The following is a 27,048-nucleotide window of genomic DNA, read 5'->3' as shown; positions in this document are numbered from 1 at the left end:
AACTGCTGACAATCAGGGAAAAAAACAACAACACAACTTTGAGTCGCCAGCCTACAAAAGTGCAGCCCTCTGCCGTGACTCAAAGGGGTAATAGTACGATTAATATCAAAACATGCAAGCGTCACAAGCTAGAAGTAGGAAAAAGCATGTGTGATGTAACTTTCCTATCATCTACCATGTTTAGATTGGATTAGATTAGATTCACCTTTTATTCACACTGTGCACAGTACAGTTACAATGCAGCTAGCATCTAACCAGAAGTACAAAAGAATAGTATTATTGACAGATATGAGCAGGTATAAGTAAATACTACAGCATAAGTGATGCTATAACGTACAGCATAAACAGTGTTATTGACAGTGCTGGGCACCATACAAAGAGAGATTGTTATATATGTATAATATATTAAATATGTTATATATAGAGGTGAAGTGGACAGAGTTGGAAGGGGGAGTGCATATATAAGGGTTGTATGTACAGCACAGACAATAAATGCACAGTTGGTTGTATGTGCAGTAGAAATAATAGTAATCAGACCACCGTGAGAGGTTCAGCCTGTGCAAGAATGAGCAGGGCAAATATAACAGTACTGAGACAGGGCAAATATAACAGTACTGAGACAGGGCAAATATAACAGTACTGAGACAGGGCAAATATAACAGTACTGAGACAGGGCTAATATAACAGTACTGAGACAGGGCAAATATAACAGTACTGAGACAGGGCTAATATAACAGTACTAAGACAGGGCTAATATAACAGTACTGAGACAGTGCAAATATAACAGTACTGAGACACAGAGGTGTAAAGTAACAAATTGCTTTTACTCACGTTACTGTAATTGAGTAGTTTTTTTGTGTACTTTGTAATTTTTAAGTAGTTTTTTAAATCGGTAATTTTACTTTTACTTAAATAGATTTTGACTGAAGTATTGTACTTCGCTACATTGGAAATTACATCCGTTAATGAGTAAAAAAAAAACATAGTTCAAGGCAGGAATCGCGCACCACAATGCTCACTGCAGTGGTGGATGCTGCATAGAGTGGATGATGGAGTCGATGCAAGGCGCCAGTAAGGTGCCGAGTCACGAGAGATAGATATGGAGGAAGATGATAGTGCGGACTACCAACAAGCTGCGGACCACCAACAAGCTGAAGCACCGAACTTTCCGCCAGTTGAAATTAAAGAAGATGAAGAAAACCCGTGGCTACATCTCAGCAAGCAGTTTGCCTTCCAACGTAAAAGAGGCAACAGCTATATGCTGTGTAAACTGTGCCTAATCCGTCAGTCAGAACTTTCTGCTTATACAAATTCATCTTCAAATCTGCGCAAGCATGTGTTGGTAAGTACAGTATTTGTCCCTTTCCATTAGTAGTTCAGACAGCGTTTTTGTCATTTAGTTAGCTTTGCTCCATTAAGCAAAATATGCGTTTCATGGCACTAGTAGGTAGTAGCCTAATTTTGGCTAGCACTTGCAACTGACCTGAGTATGCTAACGTCGACAGCGGTCATCCAATAGACTAATAATACCATTCCTGTCTTCCATTCGTTTCAGGTCATAGAATTATTATGTTCAGTCTCTCATATTGTGTTAAAAACTGCAGATCAGTCATCAGCAATGAAATACACCACATAAACTGATATTAGGCTAATCATTTGGCTGCCTCCCATGCCTTGAAACAGAACAATGTGAATGCGCACACCATCGTTTTCAGACAGTTGGACAAGTCAATGTGTATGTCGTTATCTGCAATTTATCACGATGTTTAGTCAGATATTGATAACGATAAGTGGTGGCTTTGCAACGTGCACGTCTTTCATGTTCATGCTAAGGGGTCCCGGTTAGCAAGAATTGAGGATTATGAATTGTGATGCATGTAGAAATAGAAAATAATGCTATAATTCTGTATACTGTAGGTCTGTCATCTCAAGTAGCTATTTATAGCTATTTCTGTGTTATGATGCAGTCTTGAATCTTGATGGCAGCTCAATACTTAATTGTCAGAAATGTTGTTTGTCATTCTACAGGTCTAGTCTATGTCAGACAACACCTTGACCGGATGTTGGAGGCTGGAGCAAGTTGGACAACATTCATCAGATGAAGATGATTTATTTTCCTCAATGAAGTCCAGAAGGTCAGAAGGCACAGGGGAGTTAGAAGGGTACCTAGCCTGTGTCTCAGTCAATATGGATCTGCTGAACGCCTTTCAGAATATCAAAAAACTGTCCCTGAAACTCAATACTGGCCTACCTGCCTCGGCCACCTGCGAGCGACTCTTCAGCTGTGCTGGATTGCTGTTCAATGCAAAGCTAGCCCGGATGAACTCTACTCATCTTGAAAATCAGCTGCTGCTCAAACTCAACAAGAAGTTTGTAGACTAATGCTCTAAAGGTGGACACAAGTAAAGTAACCAAAGTTTAAGTGGGGCAGCGGTATTTTAACTTTTTATTTTAGCTGTCATGTCTTGACATGTCCTCCCAAAAGTTCTTAAATGTTGTGTTGACATGTTTAATGTTTGACATGTTTAATGTCATTGCACTTATATTTCTAAAGATTCTCCTTTAATAAAAAATAACTAGTTTTTGTATTGGATTTATGACCCCTTGTCCTTTTTTGCACTATATAGGAGCGGCCCCCATCAAGTTGTTGAAAGTAACTAAGTAACTTTTACTTAAAGTACATTTTAAATGAACTACTTTTTACTTTTACTTGAGTAGATTTTTAGATGGGTAATTTTACTTGTACTTAAGTAAAATTTCATCAAAGTAATTGTACTTTTACTTGAGTACAACATTTCAGTACTTTTTACACCTCTGCTGAGACAGTGCAGTAATGACTGCAATAGGGCTTGGCACGGTGGTGTGGAGTTCAGCAGTCACAGCCTTAGGGAAGAAGCTCTTCCTGAGCCTGCTGGTGCTGGAGCAGAGGCTCCTTTAACACCTGCCGGATTAGAGGAGAGTAAAACAACACCGTGGGATGGTTAGGGTGGGATGCTTCCTTCACAGTGCTCTTCGCCCAGGCAGTAAAGGCTCTCAGCGGTGGGCAGCTGGGTGGCGGGGATGTGTCACTAAGTTTTCTATTATGCTTATGTTAACTAGTCTTATTTTATTTTATTATTATAGTTAGTTTCTACTATGTTGGCACTCTGAGATTCTTCTGAATGAAGAGTGCGTTACAAATAAAAATAATAATTATTATTATTATCTATTCGGCAGTTTTCACCACTCACTGGAGTGCTTTACAGTCTGAGGCGGAGCTATTGCCGTATAACACTAGAGACACAGTCGGTGAGTATGCTCATGATTTTATGGCGGTAAAAGTCTGCTAGTATCAGGTGAGCTTTCTTAAGACGCCGCAGGAAGTGAAGGTGCTGTCGCACATTTCTGATCAGAGAGAGATTTGGACGATCAGCTCCACTGATGTAGATGGGGGCATGTGTTTGGCTTCTAGCACGCCTGAGGGGTCTTCTGGGTGTTAAGGTCCAGGTGGTTGTCGGCACACCACGCATCCAGGTGCTGGCCCTCATCCATGTAGGCCGTCCCCTGTGATCACGTCTACCACCGTGGTATCGTCATCAAATTTGATTATGGTATTAGAACCCTGTACAGGAACGCAGTTGTGGGTACATTTCCAATCTACCATTACACAATGTAGATTGAATTTTCACTGAATTGAAACTGATTGAATGCGACTGAAGACACTGAGACAGAGCTGGAAGGAATGGACAACACGGTGGGCACTGGATGGCACTTCTAACAACGAGAGGAGGAGACTCAAAAGCAGGACCATGCTGTTTTTGCTGGAGGCTGTGAGAAAGCTCCTGGGAGAAAGCCTGTTCGTGACTTTCCAATTGTGACACACACACACGCACATATACACACACACAAGCACACACACACACCACACACACACACACACAAAATCTGTTCCCCAGCTATGCCAAGCAGGATGCCACACCTCAAACCACACATACCTGGAATCTTGCTTCACTTTTGTAGATCCAACTTTTGACCACTAGCCTCACGCTACCTGAAACCGATTGTTTTTTCAGTGTACCCTCAACCGCTCACACTAGTCCCAATCTCACGAATTCCTCGCTCTCTTCAGGAGGATGACACACTTACTGTAACACACACCAGAAACCTCGGACTAGCCTGGCCCCTACCCCCGATGTCCTCGGAAATGTGCCGTTAGTCTTCCTTGGAGACCTAACACCTCCAGCTCCTACCATTGGAGCCTTGTTTTGCACTGTAAGATGGAACCCCTAACCACCACACACACACACACACACACACACACACACACACACACACACACACACACACACACACACACACACACATAAACACCACTGAGCCATGCTTTGACCTGTAAAATGTAACCCCCTGATCACCACCCCCTCTACACACACACACACACACACACACACACACACACACACACACACACACACACACACACACACACACACACACCACTGGAGCCTTGCTTTGAGCTGTAAGATGAGCCCGAACCCGAACCACCCCACCCCCACCCCCACCCCCAACCCCTTTGCCCAGGAGGATGCCACCACAAGCATGTCCAGCTCAGCTCAGTCTGTCCCTCCGCCTCAGTGAGTCCCACTCCTGCCACACTTACTCCAACTGCCCGCAGAGGAAAGCAAAGAAAAACACACACACACACACACAGACTCAAAGAAATTCACTCACACGCAGACACACAAACACACACACATTTACACAAAGTCCCCATTCCACGCAGCCTTATGTAACTATTCCATCATAAGGAGAACCCCCTCACATCAAACATCCAGCGCATGATATCTGCCACCATGCTGTCAAACCGTATTAAGTCACACCAATCAACAAATATCAGCATCGGCAAGCAGAGGGACTTTTTTTTTTGAGAGATCCCTGTACACTTCAAAGTGAGAAGCAATTTAACGTGGTCCAAAAAGACTGAGTTAAGAGGTTTAGGCCAATAGGGAAAAAAGGAACAGAAGGAAAGAAGCATTGACAGAACCTTCAGATTAGCACCGTGTTGAGCCGACATGCGGATGATGGCCGTCAGCCAGGTAGAGCTGGCACAAAATGCCTGTGTGGTAAAAGACCACCTGTACTATCTGCTGGAGAAGAGTGCCCAAAGAACTCTCACACCTTTCATCTCACTCTGGAATTCAGACGAGAAGACAGGGTCAGGGTGGTAAGAGAGAGGGAGGGAGAGAGATAGAGAGAGAAGGAGGAAAGGCAGAGTGAGAGAAAGAGAGGGGAGAGAGAGAGAAAGAGAGGGGAGGGAGAGAGACAGGGAGGGGAGGAGAGAGAGAGAGAAAGGGGAGGGAGAGAGACAGAGGGAGAGAGAGAGAAAAAAAGAAAGGGGAGGGAGAGAGAGAGAGAGAGAGAGAGAGAGAGAGAGAAAGAAAGAGAGGGGAGGGAGAGAAGAAGGCACATGTGTTAATGGGGGCTTCTATGGCAATGAGAAAGCACAACACCTTCTGAGTGCCCAGTGCTCCCTTGCTTTTATTTCACAACTTTTTTCGCTCCACTTTGTTCGCACTTTCTTTTTGTCCCTCCTACATTTAATTGTCCTTGCCAAGCGGACTCCTACGGCTCAGCTTGCCTGATTCCACAGTGATGCTGAAGAAGATGAAGAGGCAGAGACACAAGCAGTCACAGGAAGGGAGAGGATGACAAAGGGGAGTGAAAAGAGACCAGACTGCAGTAAATCCTCTTCCTCATCCTCATCCTCTCCCCTTCTTCTCCAACTTTCATGTCTCCCCTCCTGTGCTTCACATGTCTCTGGTCCCTTCGTGTCTTTTCCTGCTGCTATTTTTTCTACTCTTTCACTTTGCTTTCATCTTCTCTTCTTCTCCTATCTTCCTCTCCTCTCCATGCCCCCCTCGCTCTGCTGTTCTCCTCCCCGTTCTCTCCATTCGTATTCACAGTTCTGTTCTCTGCTCTCCTAACCTCTCCTTTTACGCCTCCTCTCCATACTGCTCTTCTCCTCAAACTCCTTTTCTCCTCTCCCATCACCACTCGCTCTTAAAACCTCACCTCTCCCAGCCTCCCTCTGACCCAGGGATGGATTACCGAACGGCCCCTAAGCCAGACCCCGTGCGTGAGGTCGCTGTTATATATCTCTTATTTGTGGTTGAAAAAGGTGTATTTTGTTATTTTGCTGTTGAGTGTACCTGCGCTGTGTTAGAAAATGTGTATGTGCCTTGTAGATCCTGTTGAGGTACAGGTGAATTTAGTTAATGTGGTGTTGAAAAAAAATGTCATTACATTTAAGTAATGTCTTGCGAGCGCATCATTTTTGCAGCCGCGGGTACGCACAAAGGGGAGGGGGCCTTTTACATGTCCAGGCCCAGGGGCCCATGGTTTCATAATCCGTCCATGCTCTGACCTGTCCAGATATCATCGGCTTTTACGTCTCTGTGAGATGAGATGCAACGGTACACCACATGAGTAGTTCTTCTGAAGTGTTATAGCTACGTATATATATATTCATGTGAAAAACAACAATGACAGTCTTTTCTATGTTTGCATCACTGCTTTAAGGTCCATGAGTCCCTCAATAACAAATATGTATTTCAAGCATAAATATGAAGTAAATAATGATCTCTGTCAAATAGGATTCAGCAATCATCAGTGCTCTGCACTTGAAAAGATTTGAACCGTTCTGTACGCCCACCGTGGTTCAATACGCACATGTGAACTAAGGGATTTAGTCGCCATTACGTCGCCATCACTCGGCACTATCCCCGGTGGAGCAAGGGGAGTACACTCGTTAGCGGAAACACAACAATATCTCGCTGTTGCCTTCCAGCAATAATTTGTGTTAGATAGAAAAACTGTGATAACTTAGTTCTCAGTAAGAGAGGATTCACTCGTTTAGTTTAGTATTCAATGCAAGAATGCACAGAGGTTGCAGATAGAACAAACATCACTCAGGTTATCTCTACTACTGTCAATGTCTCTTGACCTCAGGGGTTAACTGTACCTCCTGATGGAGTGGGGTGGTATTGCAATAGTTTATAGTATATGTGAACCAGATAATCACATAAACCACAAAAACAGAACAAAGAAACTAGAGGGGCAATCGTTAGTAAAAGTGAAACGAAATTTGCAGAGCTGCCCCGTGAGTCAGAGCTGCCCCAAAATTGAATGGGTTATTCTGTGGCCCATGCTATACCTTTCATTGAAATCGAAAGCAGTGGGAGTATTTCTGGCCAAAGATTTGCAGCCCTTTTCGTGTTTTTTTAAAGCAGGATTCCTGATGGAAAAATGAAAGGTGTTATAATGTCCCCTCCTGGCCACATTTCAGCTGTAAAGCTCTATGAAAAATCACGGAGAGAAATTGAAAACGAATCGACTCAGACACCCTGTAGCTCTCTCCACTGATACCTGGACCTCAGAGCAAGTGAAAGATACCTCACTGTACAGAAACCAGGCCTAGTCAGTCATGCTGCCATTTTTCTGAACATAAAGTTTTATTTGTCTAGAGGGAAAATTCATTGTTTATTGTTTTAAAAGAGTGATTTAAATTACATGAAAAGGTAAATAAAATCTAAAGATACCGAAAGTGAACCATTATCATGGCCCAAAAACCATGATACATACCGAACCGTGGGCCCGCCGTGGGAACCGTGGGCCCACTGTACCGCTGCATCCCTGACTCAAACCTTTCCCACAACCTCCTCTCACCTGAGACCTCTCCCCACATCTCATCTCCTCTCTCAGCCTCTTCCTGCCCTCTCCTGTCCTCTTCTCTACAGTAAACTCTCATCTCGTTCTCCCCATATAACTTATTCCTGCCCCACCTCTCTTCTCCTCCCCCAGCCTCCTTGTAGCCTCTTCTCTCCAAGGTCCTCCTGTCCTCTACTTTGCTCCTCTCTCTCCTATCCCCTCCTCTCCTCTCTCAGCCATCTTATCTTATACATACTCCTGTTCTTTTCTCTCCTCCAACCTCTCATCTCTCCTCTTACTTTTCCCTCTCTTCCCCTTTTTTTAAAGCAGTCCTCTTCAAACCCAGTGCTTCCCAAAGTGTGTGTGTGTGTGGGGTGTGTGTGTGTGTGTGTGTTTGGGGGGGGGGGGGGTGTTGGGATGTGTGTGTGTGTGTGTGTGTTGAGGGGGTTGAGAGAACCGGAACATGATTTTTTCCCCTCTCATTGTCAAAGGGGGAGCCTGCCATGAAAAGTTTGGGAACTGCTGTTCTGACCTTTCCTCTCTTGTGTTCTCTTGTGCTTTCTCTTTTTTATGTCTTGTGCTGTCATCTCTTTTCTCCTCTCCCCTCCCCTCCTCTCCTCATCTCTCTGTTCTCCCCTCACATCTCTCATGTCTCATCTCCTCTCCTCTCCTGTGACATTTTGGAGAAATTTCAGGTCAAGCTCCATATTTAATGAGAAGGGTTTCAGTGAAAATATCGCTACCTCCTATAATGTGACTGCCACTCTTTGCAAGAGAATGTCTCAGTCTAAGGAATGCTGTTATCTGTGTTTTGCACATGCTGTTTGCATCAGTTGTGACCTCTACATATATGGTTCTAAGAGTCAATGGGCCATACTAGGTGCTTATGAGTCTTGTTCTATCACTATCCGGCCAGCCTCAAGCAGATTGCTGCTACCCGATATGGTTTGCTTCCGAATTTGTAGCTGCTGTGTGCAACTGTTAGATACGTGATTTACATCCCCTTAGTGGTATAATTGAGGGCTTCTCAGACACTTGGGAGAGAGCCACAAGAGAGATGGAGAGACACTGGAGAAAGAAACATCACAAAGTTATCGCAAGGAGGACACCTTGAAGCGATGAGCGAAGACATTTTGAAAGACACAGATCTACATCTGATGGACATGGAGGCTTTGAAATCTATCTTAGTCTACTCAGCAGCTTTCATAGTCATTTCACATCTATTTTACGGTTAGTCTTTTGTTTATTAAACTCTCTCGTCCACGTCTGTTTTTTCCTGTGCCGGGGGTCCAGAGGCAGTTGGGCTGGTGAGAGCCACATGGGTCGTTGCCCAGCAGCACTGCCGATATTACCGCCCAGCGCGGCGGGAAACGAGGTCTGGGCTCAGTGCTTACATAACCACCACTAAGCTGTATGACGCCGTAAATCAAAGCGGCATATTCCTCCGTGTTCTCTCTCTCTTTCTCTCTCTCTCTCTCTCTTTCTCTCTCCCTCTCTCTCTTTTTCTCTCTCTCTCTCTTGCTCTTTACCTCTCTCTCTCTCTCTCTCTCTCTCTCTCTCTCTGGTGACCACTGACATTGTGCAGATACCGCCATGGTTAAGCACACACAGGCCAGTAGGCTCGATGCATCACATATTGGCATTTTAACGTTTATTTTTGTGTCTGGGTGTTTTTTTTTCTGGTCCCACTTATGAAATCATTCATCTGTAAGGGCTTCCAGCCTGGGTGACTCACACTAATGTATATGATGGGCGTTTAGATAAGAGTGGGCAAAACAAGCACAAGACAATCATCTAAAAGCCCTTGCCCTTTTCATTTCTCTCTCACTCTCCGTCTCTTTCAAATTCTCTCTTTCTCTCTCTCTCTCACACACACACACACACACACACACACACACACACACACACACACACACTCATATACAGTATGATGTTTCATTTGCAACTAGATTAGATTATTGATTAAATATACTGCAAGGAATGACTCTACAAAGTTCACTGGGAAAAGTCAGGTAGTGAAATTATCATAGAATTGGCAGTGACTGTTAAGGTCATTGCTCAGTACAAGCAAAATACTGAATAAGGAGCGATAGCTCCACAGAAAGGCTTAAAGACGGAGTATCGACATCTGTCTCACTACGCAACATCAAACAAGTGGGTAATCCTGTTTCGCTGTCTATTAGAGCAGATGTGATATGTTTGTCACAATAAGGCTTCAGGCTTAAAGTAGGATAACAACAGCCACGCAGATATGCATTATAACAGCACAACCTTCAGTGTGATATTTCTTTTTCAAACCACGGCTTCATGCGATTTTGTATTCAACACCTATGAAGCAGTCCCTGTTTTTTTTTACTGTATTACACTTGCATATCAACTCGCCAGATTCGTTATGAAGTTTAAATGAACTGTCGGGTTGTGACGGTTACAAATTGGAGGTACAGAGAGTAGCAACAAGTTATAGATGTCTAAAATCACTTTTGTACAGTGATTTTACAAAGGTAATGCTCAACAGAATGCTGGGATGTGCTAGCTTGGCAATGAGAGGTATGGAACTAATGACTGGGCTTTGCCATAGCAACCATCCATTTAGAACTAGTAACGGCAGTTTGTCCTGTGACTCAGTGTGTGGAGGAAAGAAGAAGTTCGACCAAAACATGGAAATAATATCTGCAAATTAACATAATGCAAGTATGGCAATCGTGGTTTAAGCGGGATAATGGACTTCACAGCATTTTGGGTAGCAGAAAATTATACACTTTGGGGTGTAACATTGAGGTATAACGCCCCCTTCTGTGCTTTATCGCTTACATACAACAATTCAACATAGGAAATAACTGCAAAGGGGCTTTGTCATCAAATGCCCACTTCACAATTCCAAATACATCTATTTAGTGAAGAATGCTGTGCCTACTTTATGAGCTTGACTGCATGGCCAGAATTCTGTATACCATTTCCAACACATTTCCTATTTTCTTCAAAGTCAAGCCAAGGTCAAGGATTCAGTTCTTAAGGATTAAATGTTTACTTTGACCGCACTGCAAGACTCCTGCCCGCTAAGTTAAATAACCAAATGCAAGAAAGTAAAGCTTTAAATGAAAATTTGTATTTAGCTTAGCATCGTAACTATGGCTGGGGATTTAGGATTTGGGATATGCGGAATGCGGAATGCTGCCTCTGTCCTTCTGTCCTCTGTCTCGTGTTCTCTATCATCTGACTGTTTGGGAATGAAATAATCTCTGTCTCTCAGCAGACTCCCAGAGTTACACATGATTCTTCCTTACAGACATAAATACAATACATACAATACATACATTATTATCCATATAGCTATAGAAGATCTATAGAACATTTTGTATTGCCTAATTAATAAAGTACAGGTTTTTTTTTTAACTGATACATTTACTTTTTTCAAACTGAGGAAATGCATTTCAAGTGATCCTCTGTTTGTGTTTCATCTGAATGACTTCAAATCCTCTGCCAGAATAATGAGCCATCGAGTGGTCGCTGGCGTAATTACCCTCAAAACAACATTTACACATACAGCAATTAGACAGTTGAGTTAAATGAAGCTGAAGGCAGCCAATAAGCCCCCTTTGTGTCACTCGGTCCACGCTCTGACAACCAGGCCCCAAGCCAGATGGCCCATTTTCTTGATGAGAATGTGCTTTTAGGGACCCTCTTCAAAGGATAAAAAAAAAAAAAACATCCAAGCTTCAGAAACAAACACACCGTGAAAAGTCAAAAGATACAAAGAGCATCTTGAGAAATGTCGCGAAAAGCGAGACTTTGTGTTTTGGGGACACAAGACACAAGTGTGTAGAGGAAGTGTTGCTTTTCAACGCCAGAACCGTTGTACACACACACACACACACACACACACACACACACACACACACACACACACACACACACACACACACACACACACACACACACACACTTCTGATTCTACATGCTTTCTATATATGAAACAAACAGGAGAGATAAGGGAACACTCCCAAAAACAATGTTTACGCACACACACACACACCCACACCCACACCCCCCCCCCCACACACACACACTGACAGGGTAACTAAAAGCAGAAGGGATGTCTTCCTTAGTTGCTGACACCTCCAGGTGAGCCAGAAAAAACATCAGCAAAAAATAGAAACAAGCCTTTTTGGAAGGTCATCCCCTACGCGTCAGCATCCAGCCTCCTAATGTATGGACCCCTGATCCCCTCAAACCTAAAAGGCACTGACCCACACAACCTCCCCAACAACACAACCTCCCCAACAACACAACCTCCCCCACGCTTGTTTGCGCCGCGCCGCGCATCCCAGGTCGACGGCGGCACCTTCACTAGTTCACAGTCATGCACCCGTAGCTTTACCTACCTTTCAGGGAGAGGCAGGGTGTCCTCAGATAAACTCATGGAGGCCAGGTGGGGTCCAGGGGGGGCTCCCTGTGGGCTCACCCCAGCTGGGGTGCGTTGTCTTCAGGCAGAGCGGGGGGGGGGAGCCACCACCACTGGGGCATGGAGACCGGGGGAGTCAAGTGTGCGGCAATCCAGACGGCATGCTGAGGTGCTGCTCTGTCTTTCGCTCTGTCTGTTACTGTCTCTTTCTCTCTCCTTCACACACTTACACATCCACACGCATGCATGTGTGCATACACACACACACACACACACACACACACACTTACGTTTGCAGACACATGCACAAACACCCACCCACCTACTCACACACTGACAGACAGACACAATAAGAGAGAGGACTCACACTCAGTGGTGTGTGTTCACACACACACACCTACAGACACGTTGAAAGGCACACCATTCACAAGGGACATGCTCGCTCTCTCTCTCTGTGTGTCTCTCTCCCCCTCTCTCCTGCTTCCTCACTCAGCGGCAGTCACTCACACACACACACACACACACACACACACTCACACTCGCGCAGCCTGACGTGTTTTCGGCGTAAATCCGCGCAGCGTGGAAGACTGGAGCTGAGTGCAGGAATGACAGTCCAGCCAGTGAGCAGAGAGAACAGCACAGCACTGAGTCCGTTTGTCACTCTGACTCTGAGTCCCTCTCTCTCTCTCTCTCTCCCCCTCTCCCTCACCCTCCCTATCTCTTTCTCTCTCTCTCTCTCTCCCCCTCTCCCTCTCCCTCCCTATCTCTTTCTCTCTCTCTCTCTCTCCCCCTCTCCCTCACCCTCCCTATCTCTTTCTCTCTTTCTCTCTCTCCTGCTCTCTTCATCCCTTGCTCTTGCTCTTTCTCCCTCTCTCTCTCTCTCTCTCTCTCTATCCCTTTCTCCCTCTCTCTTTCCCTCTCGCTCTTTCTCTGTCTCTCTCTCTCTTTATTGCCCCCCCCCCCTCTTTGTTGCTCCCACATCTCTCTCTCTCTCTCTCCCTCTCTCGATTTCCCCTCTGTCTCCTTCTCTCTCTCTCTCTCTGTCTCCTTCTCTCTCTGTCTCTCTCTCTCTCTGTCTCCTTCTCCCTCCCCTTACCTGTTTTCACCCTCACCCTGTGTATCTTTCTGTGTCTCTGCTTTCTGTCCGCCTCTCCTTCCTCTCCTTCCTCTCCTTCATCGGTTTTACACCCCTCCTGCCCAGGTCGTAGACGGATTGTTACAGAACACAGTACACCAGCCATGTCATAAACCTATTTTTACTGTTCACAACAAACAGCCCATGCCATATGCCTCCTTCTCTCCCTTTCCGTCTCTCCTTCTCTCTCTCTCTCTCTAATTATCTGTCCTTCTCTCTTTTTCTCATTATCTCTCACTAATTATCTGTCCCTCTCTCTTTCTCTCATTATCTCTCTCTCATTCTCTTGTTACCTCTTTTTAAGTCTCTCCCCCTCTCTCCCTTTCTCACATTTGTTTTCTCTATCCCCCTCTCCCTGTCTCTGATTCCCTCTCTTCCCCTCCTCTCTTCCCTCTCTTCCCCTCCTCTCCCCACACTTCCAGTTAAGCTACTTCCCCCTCCTCTTGTCCTCAGACCTGTTTAACTTCATTGCTTTGCTATTTCTCTGCCCAAACCACCACTCAGTGCCCTGACCCAGGGGATCTCTTTGCTTGATTGTTTTAATGCAAGTTGTGACATTAAAATGCATGACAGCCGTGAACTCACCATTAAGAGACGTGTGCATTTCCGCTGTGATGCAGCAGATCCATAGCTATGGTCCGGGGGAATTTCACTGAGCTTCCGCTAAAGATATGCCATGAATATTAAGAGCACTCACAGTGATACTTGTGATATGAATGATGAAGTATAGTCGAAGTAGCAATGTAGTAATGAGGTAGTGTAGCGAAAGGGATACGATTGTCATATTCACTTCTATTCTATATTTTAAATCATAAGAGGTCTCTGAACTCTGACAATAGGGTCATTTATCCAGATGTGAATCTCATGAAATTAATTTGTTAATTTGTTAATGTAATTTACACACGTGTGACTATAATGTAACCTAATACAAGGTTTATGACGTAGTGAGTATGGCTGCACGCAACATTATTCATGCAATCAGGGCACAGTCCAGTTCCTGCTGTTTGCTGCTGACAATGATCTGACTGTAGGGCTGAAAGGAGCTTCATCAGGCTGGTGGTTTTGAATCAAAACATCCTCTGGCTATGAACTCCATTCACTCGTGTGCTCTCTTTCTCTCTCTCTTTCTCTCTGCTTCCCTCCATCTCTCCCTGTTCGTCTCTCTCACTCCATCCCCTCTCCCTTGCTCACTCGTTCTCTTCTGTTCTCTACTGCTCTGTCTTTCTTTACCCTCTCTCATTTCTTTCCCTGTCTTGTCCATCCTTTTCTCTCTCAGTCTCTCTATTTCTCTCTATCTGTATTTCTTTCTTCCCCTCTAACACAAAAATCTCTCTTCCTCCCCCTCTCTCCACACTCATGCTGCGGGTTTATAACCCAATTACTGGAAATGTTTTGTTTGTGAGAGCCTTTACAGTAAGATCTGAGTGTGTCCTAAGACACTCGCTCCATCAAAGGGAACATGAAAGTCAAGTCAGTCATTCTCTCTCTCTCTCTCTCTCTCTCTCTTTTTCTTTCTTTCTTTTGTTATTTACCTCTTTTCATTCATTCAATCATCCATCCGTTTCTTTCTCGTTCTCTCTCTGTTTTACTCTATCTCTATGTTTCTCATACTCTCTGCCCCCCCCCCCTCCATCCAAAACAATATCTCTAATTTCCTTCATTCTCTCCCGTGCTCCCCAATCTCTCTCCCTCCCTCTCTTTCTCTCTCTCTCTTGCTTTCTCTGAGTGCATGCTGGGAGCGAGTGGGAAACACGGAAATGTGAGTGAGTGAGGAGCACTGGCCGCTGTGCCAGGAACGACTGTTCTTTCTAACTTTTCTATCTTTTTCTATCCTAATATTTAATGTATTTGTTTCTCTAGAACATTAAGGTTTATTTTGTATAGGTTAGTGAAAATAGCACGTAGGGTATTTTTGTTTGTTTTGGGTGTGGTGATTCCTGGGCGTCTGCTATCAGCGGTGTGCTGTTAGTATGTCTGCCCCAGGTATGGGGAGTTTTGAACAACTAACGCGGCGTAATGCGATTAAGATTGCATCGACTGCCAGCGTGGAAGATTGTGGTTTGGTTGTTGGAGAAATTGTAGGGCATGATAATGTTTTATCAGCGGCCCGAATGAACAACGCTGTTGTTCTGTTCTTGAGAACCATTGCCATGGCCAATGAGGTGGTTGAACGTGGAGTAGTGATCAATGGAGAGTTCACATCTGTCCTTCCTCTTTCTACCCCGTCGAAAAGGGTTACTTTGTCAAATGTGCCACCTTTCATCAAAGACGAGGTGTTGTTACAAACGTTATCACATCATGGCAAACTAGTGTCGCAGATTAAAAAGATACCGATTGCAAGTAAATCTCCGCTTTTAAAACATGTCATGTATTTTAGGCGATTCGTGTACATGGTTTTAAAAGACAACAAGGATGATTTGGATCTGACCCTGAATATTAAGGCTGACAACTTTAACTATGTTGTTTACGCCAGTACAAACGCTATGAAATGCTTCGGTTGTGGTTCACATGGACACCTTATACGCGCTTGTCCCGAAAAACAGGGGAAATCCGATGATTCTGGACAGAGTGAAAACATTGGTAGGCCCAGTGGTAATACAGCGGAGGCGCAGTCTGAAATGCCGAACCTGAAAACACTGATGCATCACAAACATGCAATGTAACATTAACTGACAATAGTCAGGTCACAGCCGCAATGGATGAAAATCTAATGCAAATGGGTGACGGTATTTTTAAACTTCCCCCAGAGAAGAGAAAAGGCTCTCGTCTAAAAGGAAATGCTAAAAAGAAAGATAGTCTAATTGACCTGAACGTGTCTGATGCTGAAAGTGAGAGTGATTTCTCAGACTGCAGCGTAACTTGCAGTCTACGTCTAAGTGGATATGCTAACCGTACCTACAGCATTAATGATATTAAAACTTTTCTGAAAGAAACCAAGCACGTTAGAAATGTCAGAATTGATGATTATTTCCCTGATGTAGAACAGTTCACGTCAAAGACGAGGACATTTATCAGTGATGGCTGCTTCACTGAACAGGAGGTCTACCGTCTGAAAAAAATATTGACTAAGCTAAACGTTGTATTGAATAGCAGTGATAATGATAAAGCTTAATTATTGTTTTTTTCATTATGGGCGAAATTCGTGTTGCCTCTTTAAATATAAATGGGGCTAGAGAACAGAGTAAGAGAGCTGTTTTGTTTGAAACAATAAAACAAAAAAGGTTTGACATCATTTTTGTTCAAGAAACTCATTCTGATGCTTTGAATGAAGTTGACTGGGTAAGAGAGTTTGATGGACTGACTCTATTAAGCCACAACACCTCAAATAGTGGTGGGGTTGCTATTTTATTTTCCCGCACTTTCACCCCCTTATCCTTTCAGGTTGAGGAAATTGTCAAAGGTAGACTTTTAAAAGTCAAAGCCCAATTTGAAAATCATTTTTTTGTTTTTATTTGTGTCTATGCGCCTACTATGGCAATTGAGAGAATGCTTTTTTTAAATAGTCTAGACAATACCTTACGTGGTCTTGATTCACAGGAGTTTTTACTTCTGGGAGGAGATTTTAACTGTACTGAAAAAGCCATGGACAGGAACCATGTAGAGCCGCACATGCCCTCACGTAGACGGCTCATTGAGTTAAAAAATTAAAATGTCCTAGTGGACATTTGGAGGAATTTCCACACTATTGATAAGCAGTATACATGGGTTCATGCATACAATAATTTATTGTCTTTGGCCCGACTAGATAGGTTTTATGGTTTTAAACACCAGTTTAGTCTTTTTAGAAACTGCTCTATCACTCCAGTTGGTTTTTCAGATCACAGTTTAGTTGTTTGTTCTTTTTCTTTAAATTCTGTTAAGCCAAAGAGTGCTTATTGGCATTTTAATACAGCATTACTGGAGGATAAGCATTTCAAAGAAGTTTTTTCCTATTTCTGGAAAACCTTTAAGAAAGAAAAAAATTCTTTTCCCACATTGCAGCAGTGGTGGGACATGGCAAAAGTAAAAACGAAGCAGCTTTGTCAACAGTATACACTCAATGTCACGAGAAACTTAACCGTATCGCAAGAATGTTTGGAGACAGAAATTATGTATCTCCAGAACCTGGTGGATACCACAGTTGATCAAACTAAGAAAATTAATTCTATTGAAAAAATTAAATCAAGTAAAATTAAATTGAATGATCTACTGGAAAAAAAGGCACAGGGCGCTCTGATCCGCTCACGTTTCCGCAATGTCTCGGAGATGGATGCTCCCTCAAAGTTTTTCTTTGGTCTAGAGCAGAAGAATGGCCGAAGGCGGCTCATTCATGCCCTACGCTCAGAATCAGGATTTTTATTAACAAAGACTTCTGACATTAGGAAGCGGGCCACAGAGTTTTATTCAAAATTGTTCAGAAAAGAATATCATGAAAAACAAGTATTGAGTGATGTCTTTTTAAAGGATTTGCCAAAGCTAAGTGAAGATTCGGCTGAAAGGCTTGATAGAGCGTTGACACTGGAGGAGTTACATGCTGCTGTCATGGGAATAGAAAATGGCCGTTCAGCTGGAATAGATGGCCTACCAGCCGAGTTCTATAAGTCTTTCTGGTCAGTCATAGGGCAGGATTTATTGGACATGCTGAATGCCAGTGTGGCAGGGGATAAACTCCCCCTAAGTTGCCGGAGAGCAGTCCTGACCCTGGTGCCCAAGAAGGGAGACCTGACTGACCTGAAACAGTGGCGCCCTCTGTCCCTCCTATGTATAGACAGTAGAATCTTCTCCAAAACTCTAGCTACAAGGCTGGGAAAAGTTATGGCAGAAATTACTCATGTGGACCAGACGTACTGTGTGCCAGGAAGATCAATTTTTGATAACATCTTTTTAATATGTGACACCTTGGATGTTTGTACTACATTGGAGAAAAAATTAGGTCTTCTCTTTTTGGATCAAGAGAAGGCATTTGATAGAGTTGAACACATATACCTATGGAAGGTTCTGGAGGCTTTTGGGTTTAATCCTGGGTTCCTTGCTATGATAAAGGTTCTGTACAGTTTTTCTTTTCCTTTCCATTTTTCTTTCTTTTTTGGTGGTTGAGATTTTAAAGATATAATGTAAAACAGATATTTTTGTAATAAAAAGGATTATTAAAATAAAAAAAATAAAAAATAATAATTCTCTGTCTCTCTCTCCCTCTCTCTCTGTCTCTCTCTCCCACCCTCTCTTTTCTCTCTCCCTCCCTCTCTGTTTCTCTCTCCCTCCCTCTCTGTCTCTCTCTCCCTCCCTCTCTGTCTCTCTCTCCCTCTCTCTCTGTCTCTCTCTCCCTCCCTCCCTCTCTGTTTCTCTCTCCCTCTCTCTCCTCCCTCTCTGTATCTCTCTCCCTCCCTCTCTGTCTCTCTCTCCCTCACTCTGTCTCTCTCTCCCTCTCTCTCTGTCTCTCTCTCCCTCACTCCCTCTCTGTTTCTCTCTCCCTCTCTCTCTCCCTCTCTCTCCTCCCTCTCTGTATCTCTCTCCCTCCCTCTTTCTCTCTCTATTCCTCTCTGTGTGTCTCTCTCTCTCCCTCCCTCCCTTCCTCTCTCTCACTCTTCCTCTCTGTGTGTGTCCTTATGTATCCCTGGTGCAGCTGTGCAGTGTTGTGGTGCTCCAGTAAGTCTTCAGCATGGGACTCCCCGTCCCCGTCCCCGTCCCCGTCCCCGTCCCCGTCCCCGTCCCCATCCCCTCCCACCCCCCACCTAATACCCAGTCCCCTCCACCTCCTCCACCCACCTCCACGTCCCTTCGGGGAGGAGTGTCTGACCTCTCCCCCGAGTGTGTGAGATCATGAGGGCCTCGGCTCAGCTGGTCAGTCAGCTGCCCAGGGCCGGTATCCTTCAGGAACACACAATGCAACGCAACGCAACGCAACGCAACGCAACGCCAGAGGTTTTGCAAACACTCACAGCAGAGAGACCCTACAACTAATCCACAACATGCCCAGAGGAAAGGGAGAAGAGAGAGGAACTCATGACAGATAGTGAGAAAGAGAGAAGAGAAGGAACTCACAAGAGATAATGAGAAAGACAGAGAGAGAGAGAGAGAGAGAGAGAGAAAGGAACACATGAGAGATAGAGAGATAAAGAGAAATAGAGACGAGAGAGAGAGAGAGAGTGAGAGAGAGAGAGCGAGAGAATGGGGGCAAGACAAAACTGTACATTACAGTGAGAGAGATCGCAGAGTAAATCAACAGAAAAGCGAGAAGGAGAGACAGAGCGGAAGAGAGAAATACATGTGTATGAGTGTGTGTATGAGAAAGAGAATTAAAGAGAGATGGAGAAAGAGAAGAATGCATTATAGATGGAGACTACATGATGGATGGACACACACACACACACACACACACACACACACACACACACACCTCAGACAGCTGATGACTGTAGATCCTGTTCTGGTGTGGGTCTACAGCATGCTGGTCGGATAAGAGCCAGCACTGTGTCAGCATCATCAGCACACAGGCATACATCATTAAAGCGCCTGAGCACATACCGAGATCGAAAAGCCTTAAATCACACCTGAATTGGCTGAGCAGTTCTTTTAAATGACTGAGCGGAAGCTTTTAACCAACTCATTGTACATGATCTACTGAAAGATCATAATATATCAGCAGGCATCCTTACAGGAGATCTGACCCTCTGACCTTGACTTGGCTTGTCATCATCGTAGTTTATAAAGGTTATAATTGTGTCAGTCTATGGTTTCTGATCATCACTGGGCTTATTCTCTGCTCTTGCTGTTCATGATGCTATCTGTGTGTAGTGAGTGTGTGTGTGTGTGTGAGAGAGAGAGCAAGAGAAAGATAAAGAGGGGGAGAGAGATGAAGCCTAAAGCGTGATTATGAGATAGGGTCGCTCCCCTACCACGGCTGTCCTCTACGATGACCTGACTCTGGCTCACGTGCCACTCAGCATTGTGTCTCTGAGCACCGGCCAGCTCTCAGGGCAAAGCACACAGCGTACGAGGTGATGCCCCCTGCTGGCCAGGCAGAATCAGAGGCACGGGCACGACGCAGCCCTCATGCTGTTACATAACAAACAGAAGCCAGAAGCTGTGCAGAAGCATCTTATTATAGATTATGACGCCATTTTGTTTTACATAGTGTAACTACGTTTTTTTTTTTCTCTGATGTGATGTGATTAGATGCCTTATAGATTGTGCAAATCACTGAACCACAATCCTTGGCTTATTTCTGCTTTGTCGCCACATCTCTACATCTTTTTGTATGGAGAATTGATGTCATACTCTACTGCACATGCTCGGTGGATTCCCTGTTTTTTTTTGCTGGTCACTGTTAGACAATTCCACATTAACTCACATCATTGCCTCCTTTGCCACTGGTGTTCCTCGAACCCCCCAGGCCTCCAAATAGCCTGAACACATCATTCTGCATTAAAGGTAATGGTCCAGTATTTAGCAGACGCTTTTATCCAAAGCGACTTACATACATAATCATCCTGCAGTGGCTGGAATCAAACAAGGGTTGACCGCTTTGAAGGCGGCGAAGGCGCTAACTACTATACCATCAACACCAAATTACCTAATTCAATTAACTGTGTGCACCCAAGGATTCACAAACACCTACAGCCCAGAGGAACTAAAGATTGCTTGCTGTGCTTGATAGAATATGTAAAATCTCACGGGTTTTCTATGACCGATCGACTGTTTGTTCACTTTCTTACGTCCTCTGTCTCTGTTGTTTCATGCACTCATCTACGTTAGCATAGCAGTCTGCAGGTGAACCGGTTTAGGACAGCTATAACGACGTGCAGTATGTTTCCATCCAGTCTGTCTACTACGAGGACTGCTCATCGTGATTACTCTCAATACACAGTATTATGCATATGATTTGCATTTCTGGGATTTTGTACTTCAAACCAAACTAGGCTGGATAGGAAACCTTGTAGGAATTCATCCTCCACAGATTCCATTTATTATTCATCATGAATATTTTGTAGCACATCGTTTCACCCACCCCCCCACCCCCACCACCACCACCACCCCCCATCAAGGCTGTGTAATTCCCACAGATGCAGGAGAAGTTGTCTGTTTTGATGCAACCTGGAGAAAGAGAAAGAGCCCCTTCTTTCAAGAAGCCCTCCGGGGGTAAAACTAGGCTTGTTCGTGAAGAGAATCTACAAATACCATCATTCTTTTGATCTGTCACCCACTTTGAGCATCAAAAGAATTTCTGCTGGAAGAGGAAGGATCCGTTTTTTTTTAAATAGATTATTAGTAAGTGCGAGATAACGGTGTGGGCACAACCATGTATGGTGTGGGAAAACAGATGTGGCAGCACACAGAGTTTTGATTACTCTGTGTGGACTGAGCGAGTGCATCATGATAACCTTAAGCTGCGCAAATCCCGACCTGACCGTATGGCCAAACACACATTTTCATAGCCTGATCAGCGCAGATCTAATCAGTGTTGTTCTGTCCAACTTTTTATAACGCTTGCATTCGGGGGGATAGCTGGCTTGTGGATAGTATCTGTGGCGCAGAGCCCAATCTGTAAAGCCATGTGGGGATTTTCCCTCTCGCCCTCAGTGACTATCTCATTTTCTACACATTCACAAAGACATTCAATTCTACAACTTACTTCTTTCTTTCTATCTCTTTTCACCGGTTTTCTTTACACTGCAGCAGTACACTGAGTAACACCTCTCCGTTTTTTAAGAGTACCCTCATGGATACACTGCTGTCCACTCTACCTGTGTCTTAGCATTGGACTCCACTGCTGGTGCACCCTGAGCTTGCTAAACTTGATTTGCGTTGACAGAAAGCGTTGTTCAGAGTTGACGGAGAATGAGAGGCAGCTAATGAAACGTGGCCAGCCTGCACTTTCCTGCCGTTCCCAGCTCCCTCCGCACGGTCAGCACACCAGGAGCCTTCAGCGACCGTTTCTCACCCGCAACTGCCACCGAGCGTTAGTCTCCGTGGCGACACCTCCCAAGGAGAGGTTGCACTTTTGCTCGAGTGAATTGAAGCTGGCGTGGCCCAAACACTTGTCGTCACGCCTCTGGGTGAGGTCCTCTGGCATGTGGAGGTACAGAGAGGAGTGTGGGCAGGTGCTGGGAAGGAAGAGGGGAAGAGAGAGGAAGGAAAGAAGAGAGGGGAGGAGAGGAGATGAGGAGAGAGGAAGAGAGAGGAGGGAAAGCAAAGAGGGGAGGAGAGGAAGGTAGAGGAGGGAAAGAAGAGAGGCAGTAAGATAAGATGATCGGAGAGGGGAGAGAGAGAGCAGGGAAGAGGAGCGCAGGGCAGGGCAGAGGAAAGTAAATGACAGAAGAGGTGTGTGGACTGAAGAGGAGAGAGCAGAAGACAAGAGGAGAAATGAAGAGAGGGGAGGAAAAGAGATGAGGAGAGCTGAGACAAGAGTAAAGGAGAGCAGGAGAGGAGAGCAGAGGGGAGGAGAGGAGAGCTGACAAGAATAGAGGAGAGCAGGAGAGGAGAGCAGAGGGGAGGAGAGGAGAGCTGACAAGAATAGAGGAGAGCAGGAGAGGAGAGCAGAGGGGAGGAGAGGAGAGCTGACAAGAATAGAGGAGAGCAGGAGAGGAGAGCAGAGGGGAGGAGAGGAGAGCTGACAAGAATAGAGGAGAGCAGGAGAGGAGAGCAGAGGGGAGGAGAGGAGAGCAGACAAGAGTAAAGGAGAGCAGTGGTGAGGGGAGGAGAGGAGGCAAGAGGAGATAAGAGAAGAGGGTGGGGGGGGCTTGGCGTTGGCTTGGCCAGGGGTGCGTTCTCTGAAAGTGTCGTGGAACAACTACCATAGGTCAATGATGGAGAGACTATTTTGAGAGTCAATGATGCTTCAGGGAAACGTAGTCCAGCCTGGTTGTATTTGCACTGTGTTGCCATTGCCCAGCCTTGGAATGTTTACTGCTGAGCTGCTGTAACATGCTTTGGCACGAGCAGAGGAGAGGGGAGGAGAGGAGCGCAGAGGGGAGGGGAGGAGAGCAGTGGTAAGGAGAGCTGCTGTAAAAATAAGAGAATAAAAAAAACGGGATGCCGAGGGGGTGAGAATCAACCAGCTGCCCACCCACCCTACTGCCCCCCCCGCCTGGCCTGCAGATTGCTTCACAGCATGAGGCCATTTACGGGGGAGAGAGCCATGTCAAGGGGGGGAGGGGTGGGGGGGGGGGGGGGGTACTCAACGGTGACGGTTTGGCTTCAGGGCAAGAGAAGCTTGCTGCGTTCCGTTGAACCAAACTCTGATTTGTGCGAAAGGCCCATGTAGCCAAGAACTTTAGCGATTAGCTCTGCCTTGTTACATAATGCCATCGAATGTCTCCTTGACTTTATAATCGGCTTTTACACTGAAGTTTGCTGCTTCATCCTGCACAGGGCCCATTAGAATATCATCAGGTTACTAGGCAGATCATTTAATGTCACAGATTTGAGGTTAAGTACCTTGCACGTTTCACTACCCCTCCTTCAAACACAGTTACATAAGTCTCTCTCTCTCTCTCTCTCTCTCTCTCTCTCTGTGTAGGACTTGAGCTCTGTTGTTAAATGCCACTTAAGAGGCACAAATTAAAATCACTCCACTGTCAGACAAGCTGCATAGAACTGTTGTAAGAGGCCACCTAAAGTACAGAATTGTTTAATTGAACACAGGTTTTACTGTATTTTTTTGTAGAGCCTTTTTTTTAGTTTATTATTTTAAATATCAGATTAAACATCAGATTAAATTTGATGGCATATGGTGACACATGGTGACATGGCAGACTGATAAACACACCTGCTATTCCCACTAGCAACCCAGGATATTCCGCTTTTATCGCAAGATGTGGCCAAATATACCACCAAAATCATCAGTTGGCAAACTAGCTGCCTTTTATCACTGCCAGCTGTGCTGTTGATGGTGATGACAATTCATGTTTGTTGGCTTTTAACTAGTTAGCTCACTTTAGTTACAGACAAAAACCTCTTACCACCATTTTGAGGAATTATTATGTGGATCTGTGCATTGATTTAGAGGGTTTACCAACAAATGAATGAGAGATAAAGGCATTCCTCTGTGTTGTATGGTTTCAATGAGGTTTCAATAAGTACGTTTCAAAGAACTGTAGAACTATGCAGTTCCTTGTGTGGAACTTATCTTTTTATGTCCTCTTGAAATTGCTGGCACTTATACATAAGTATACTGTACATAATGTGTACTTGAAACCATTGCATGTCTGGCCTATATACTAGTTAGTTATGCCTATATACTAGTTAGTTTGGTCTATACTAGTTAGTTGGGCCTATACACTAGTTAGTTGGGTCTATACACTAGTTAGTTGGGCCTATACACTAGTTAGTTGGGCCTATACACTAGTTAGTTATGCCTATATACTAGTTAGTTATGCCTATATACTAGTTAGTTGGGTCTATACACTAGTTAGTTGGGTCTATACACTGGTTAGTTGGGTCTACACACTGGTTCGTTGGGCCTATACACTGAGGGGGTGAAAAGGCAGTAAATGAGAGGCTGTCTCTCGCTGTTATTATGATGCTCATTAATATTTCAGCAGTTAAGCCTTCCTCAGACGCAAGCCGATGACGATTTGGGAGCTGAAATGTTAACATGCCATCAGACTCAGGGTGTTTTCTCCTGCTGAAAACATCGGTCTCTGCGGGCTAAACACCTGTCTCTGCGGGCTAAACATCTGTCTCTGTGGGAAGAAACATCGGTCTCTGCAGGCTAAATCTGCGATGTTAGTTTTTTCTCCTGTAAAAAGACATATGGTCTAATAGCAGGCTCAACTATTCACTGTGGAACTTCAAGTTGCCTTCGGCCAGCAATCTCCAATGTCACTTTTCCCCATTTGCCAGTAGGGGAGAGCGGGGTAATGTGGGACACCGGGTAATGTGAGACACCCCCTGTATCTAGGCAACGGAACACATTTGTGGTCATGTGACCATTATGTTTTCAAGCCCCTCCCACCCCCACTTGCCATGAAGGAGAGGTTGGTGCTGGTGCTGTGGAAAGTATGTTTTTTCACAAAAATGTGTTTTTTGCATGTAAAAGTAAATTTTCTTGATGTGAACTTAATCAACTGTTGTGTCAAAGCAAATTGATTCAGGTAGAAAAACTTATATCATACATGTTGATGAACTTCCAACATATAAAACCATGTGATTGATGCTAGTGAAGATTAGCCTGAATTGCTAAGAGATGTTGTTTTTTCTAAAAAAAAGTGGCTGTGGGGTAAAGTGAGACAAATGCTGTGGGGTAAAGTGAGACACTGTGGAGAGAGATCTAACCCTGGCAAAACAGTCCCCATCTACCAGATTACAGGACTTGTGAATGAGACCTTCTTGTCAGCAGTGACACCACGGAATATCACTTCTGGATTCAGGTCCACTGGGATTTTCCCATATAACCGAGATATTTTCCCTGAGGAATTCATGGTGTCAGACCGGCCAAATCCTGAGCTGCAGCCTGCATCCACTGGTCCATCCACTTCAGATGATCCGGATGGTCCACGCCCTGCAGATGATCTACCCCCTGCAGATGATCCAGAAGGTCCAATACCTGCAAATGAACCACCTGCAGATGATCCACTCGCTGATGCAGGTCCATCCACTGCGCGTGGTCCACATGGATGTGCTTGCCAGCTGACTCAGATGTACCATGTGTTCCCAGCCGACCTGGATATGTGTCTCCTCGTGAAATCCTACCACTTCCCAAATGTCCCCCCAGAGCACAAACCAAAAGAAAGCGTGTGAAGACAGCCATCCTAACTGATACTCCTGAGAAGCAGACAATAGAAAAGGCTTATGAAGAGAGACAAAAGAAACTGGCAGGGAAAAAGCAAAATAACAAAGAAAAGGGAAAACCGAAAAAGAAAATCTTAGATAGCGGCTCTGAGGAGAGTGTTGTCCCTTCCCACTTGATGATGAGTTTGACAAAGAGAGCTCTGAGGATGAGAGAAAGGATCCTGGAAACACAGATCTGTCCGTGGGTGACTTTGTCCTAGTTAACTTTGCAACCAAATACAAAATGAGTATGAGGCTGATGTTCTAATCCAGGTGGGTCTAGTCCTGTTTTCTGAGTCCCAGGCTGTTCTAGCTGGTTCTGATTATGGTCCCATGACTGTGTTCTAATCTAACTGGTTCTATCTGTCATTTGAATGTTAACAAAAACATTTGGAATTATATTATGTTGTATATGATTTTGTTCGGAGTTACTTTCAAGTGTTTAAAAAAATTTGCTTAATTGACCAATCCCCTTGATTCTGTTACTAGTCCGATATTAGTTTTGGAATGTGTGGTTGTCAATCTAGCTGTCAGGATTCTGACTGTTACAACATCTGTTGTTATGGTAGTTTTAAAGTGGAAAAAGTAAGTGGTTCACTTTACCCCCTTGATTTCTCTGGTCTGTCTCACTTTACCCCTAAGCTGGGGTAAAGTGAGACACAAGACCACTTTTTTTTTAAAACAATCATATTTTCACTGCCCTTTGTCCTGAAGACATTCTGATAATTTAAATTGCTAGGAGACATCCTGAATTAATGGGAAATGTGTACATTTTACTGATGTATCAATTAAGCTCGCCTAGAGGAGAGCAAATGTAAAAAATGTCTCACATTACCCCGCTCTCCCCTACTGTTTGGACGTGCCTGGTGTCAACTTTTCTGCCCCAGAAATTCTACTGGCCCTGTCATCAAAGAGTTAACCTCAACTAATTTATTCTCAAACAAACATGCCAATGATTTATTACCATAACAGAGTCTCCGTGTGGCGACCCTGGGTCAATCTAGTTTTACAACCTGACAGAATATGTTTGAATGAGCCAACACCAATACACAACTTGCAGCTTCCGTCTTCATCA

The 27,048-nt window shown here is 44.5% G+C and overlaps 1 protein-coding gene across 1 annotated transcript in view; it reads right to left on the bottom strand.

The window, feature by feature from the left end:
• opn7d (opsin 7, group member d) overlaps positions 1-12,361 on the bottom strand; it is a 45,813-nt gene extending 33,452 nt beyond the window's left edge. The window contains exon 1 of the mRNA XM_012820083.3: positions 12,069-12,361. The gene's annotated coding sequence lies outside the window, so the exon portion shown is untranslated. The remainder of the gene's footprint in view (positions 1-12,068) is intronic.
• Between the last annotated feature and the right edge of the window lie 14,687 nt (positions 12,362-27,048).

The sequence above is a fragment of the Clupea harengus genome, chromosome 4, assembly GCF_900700415.2.
Source record: "Clupea harengus chromosome 4, Ch_v2.0.2, whole genome shotgun sequence".
In the NCBI taxonomy this organism is placed as follows: domain Eukaryota; kingdom Metazoa; phylum Chordata; class Actinopteri; order Clupeiformes; family Clupeidae; genus Clupea; species Clupea harengus.
This window is presented reverse-complemented; position numbering and strand designations above follow the sequence as displayed.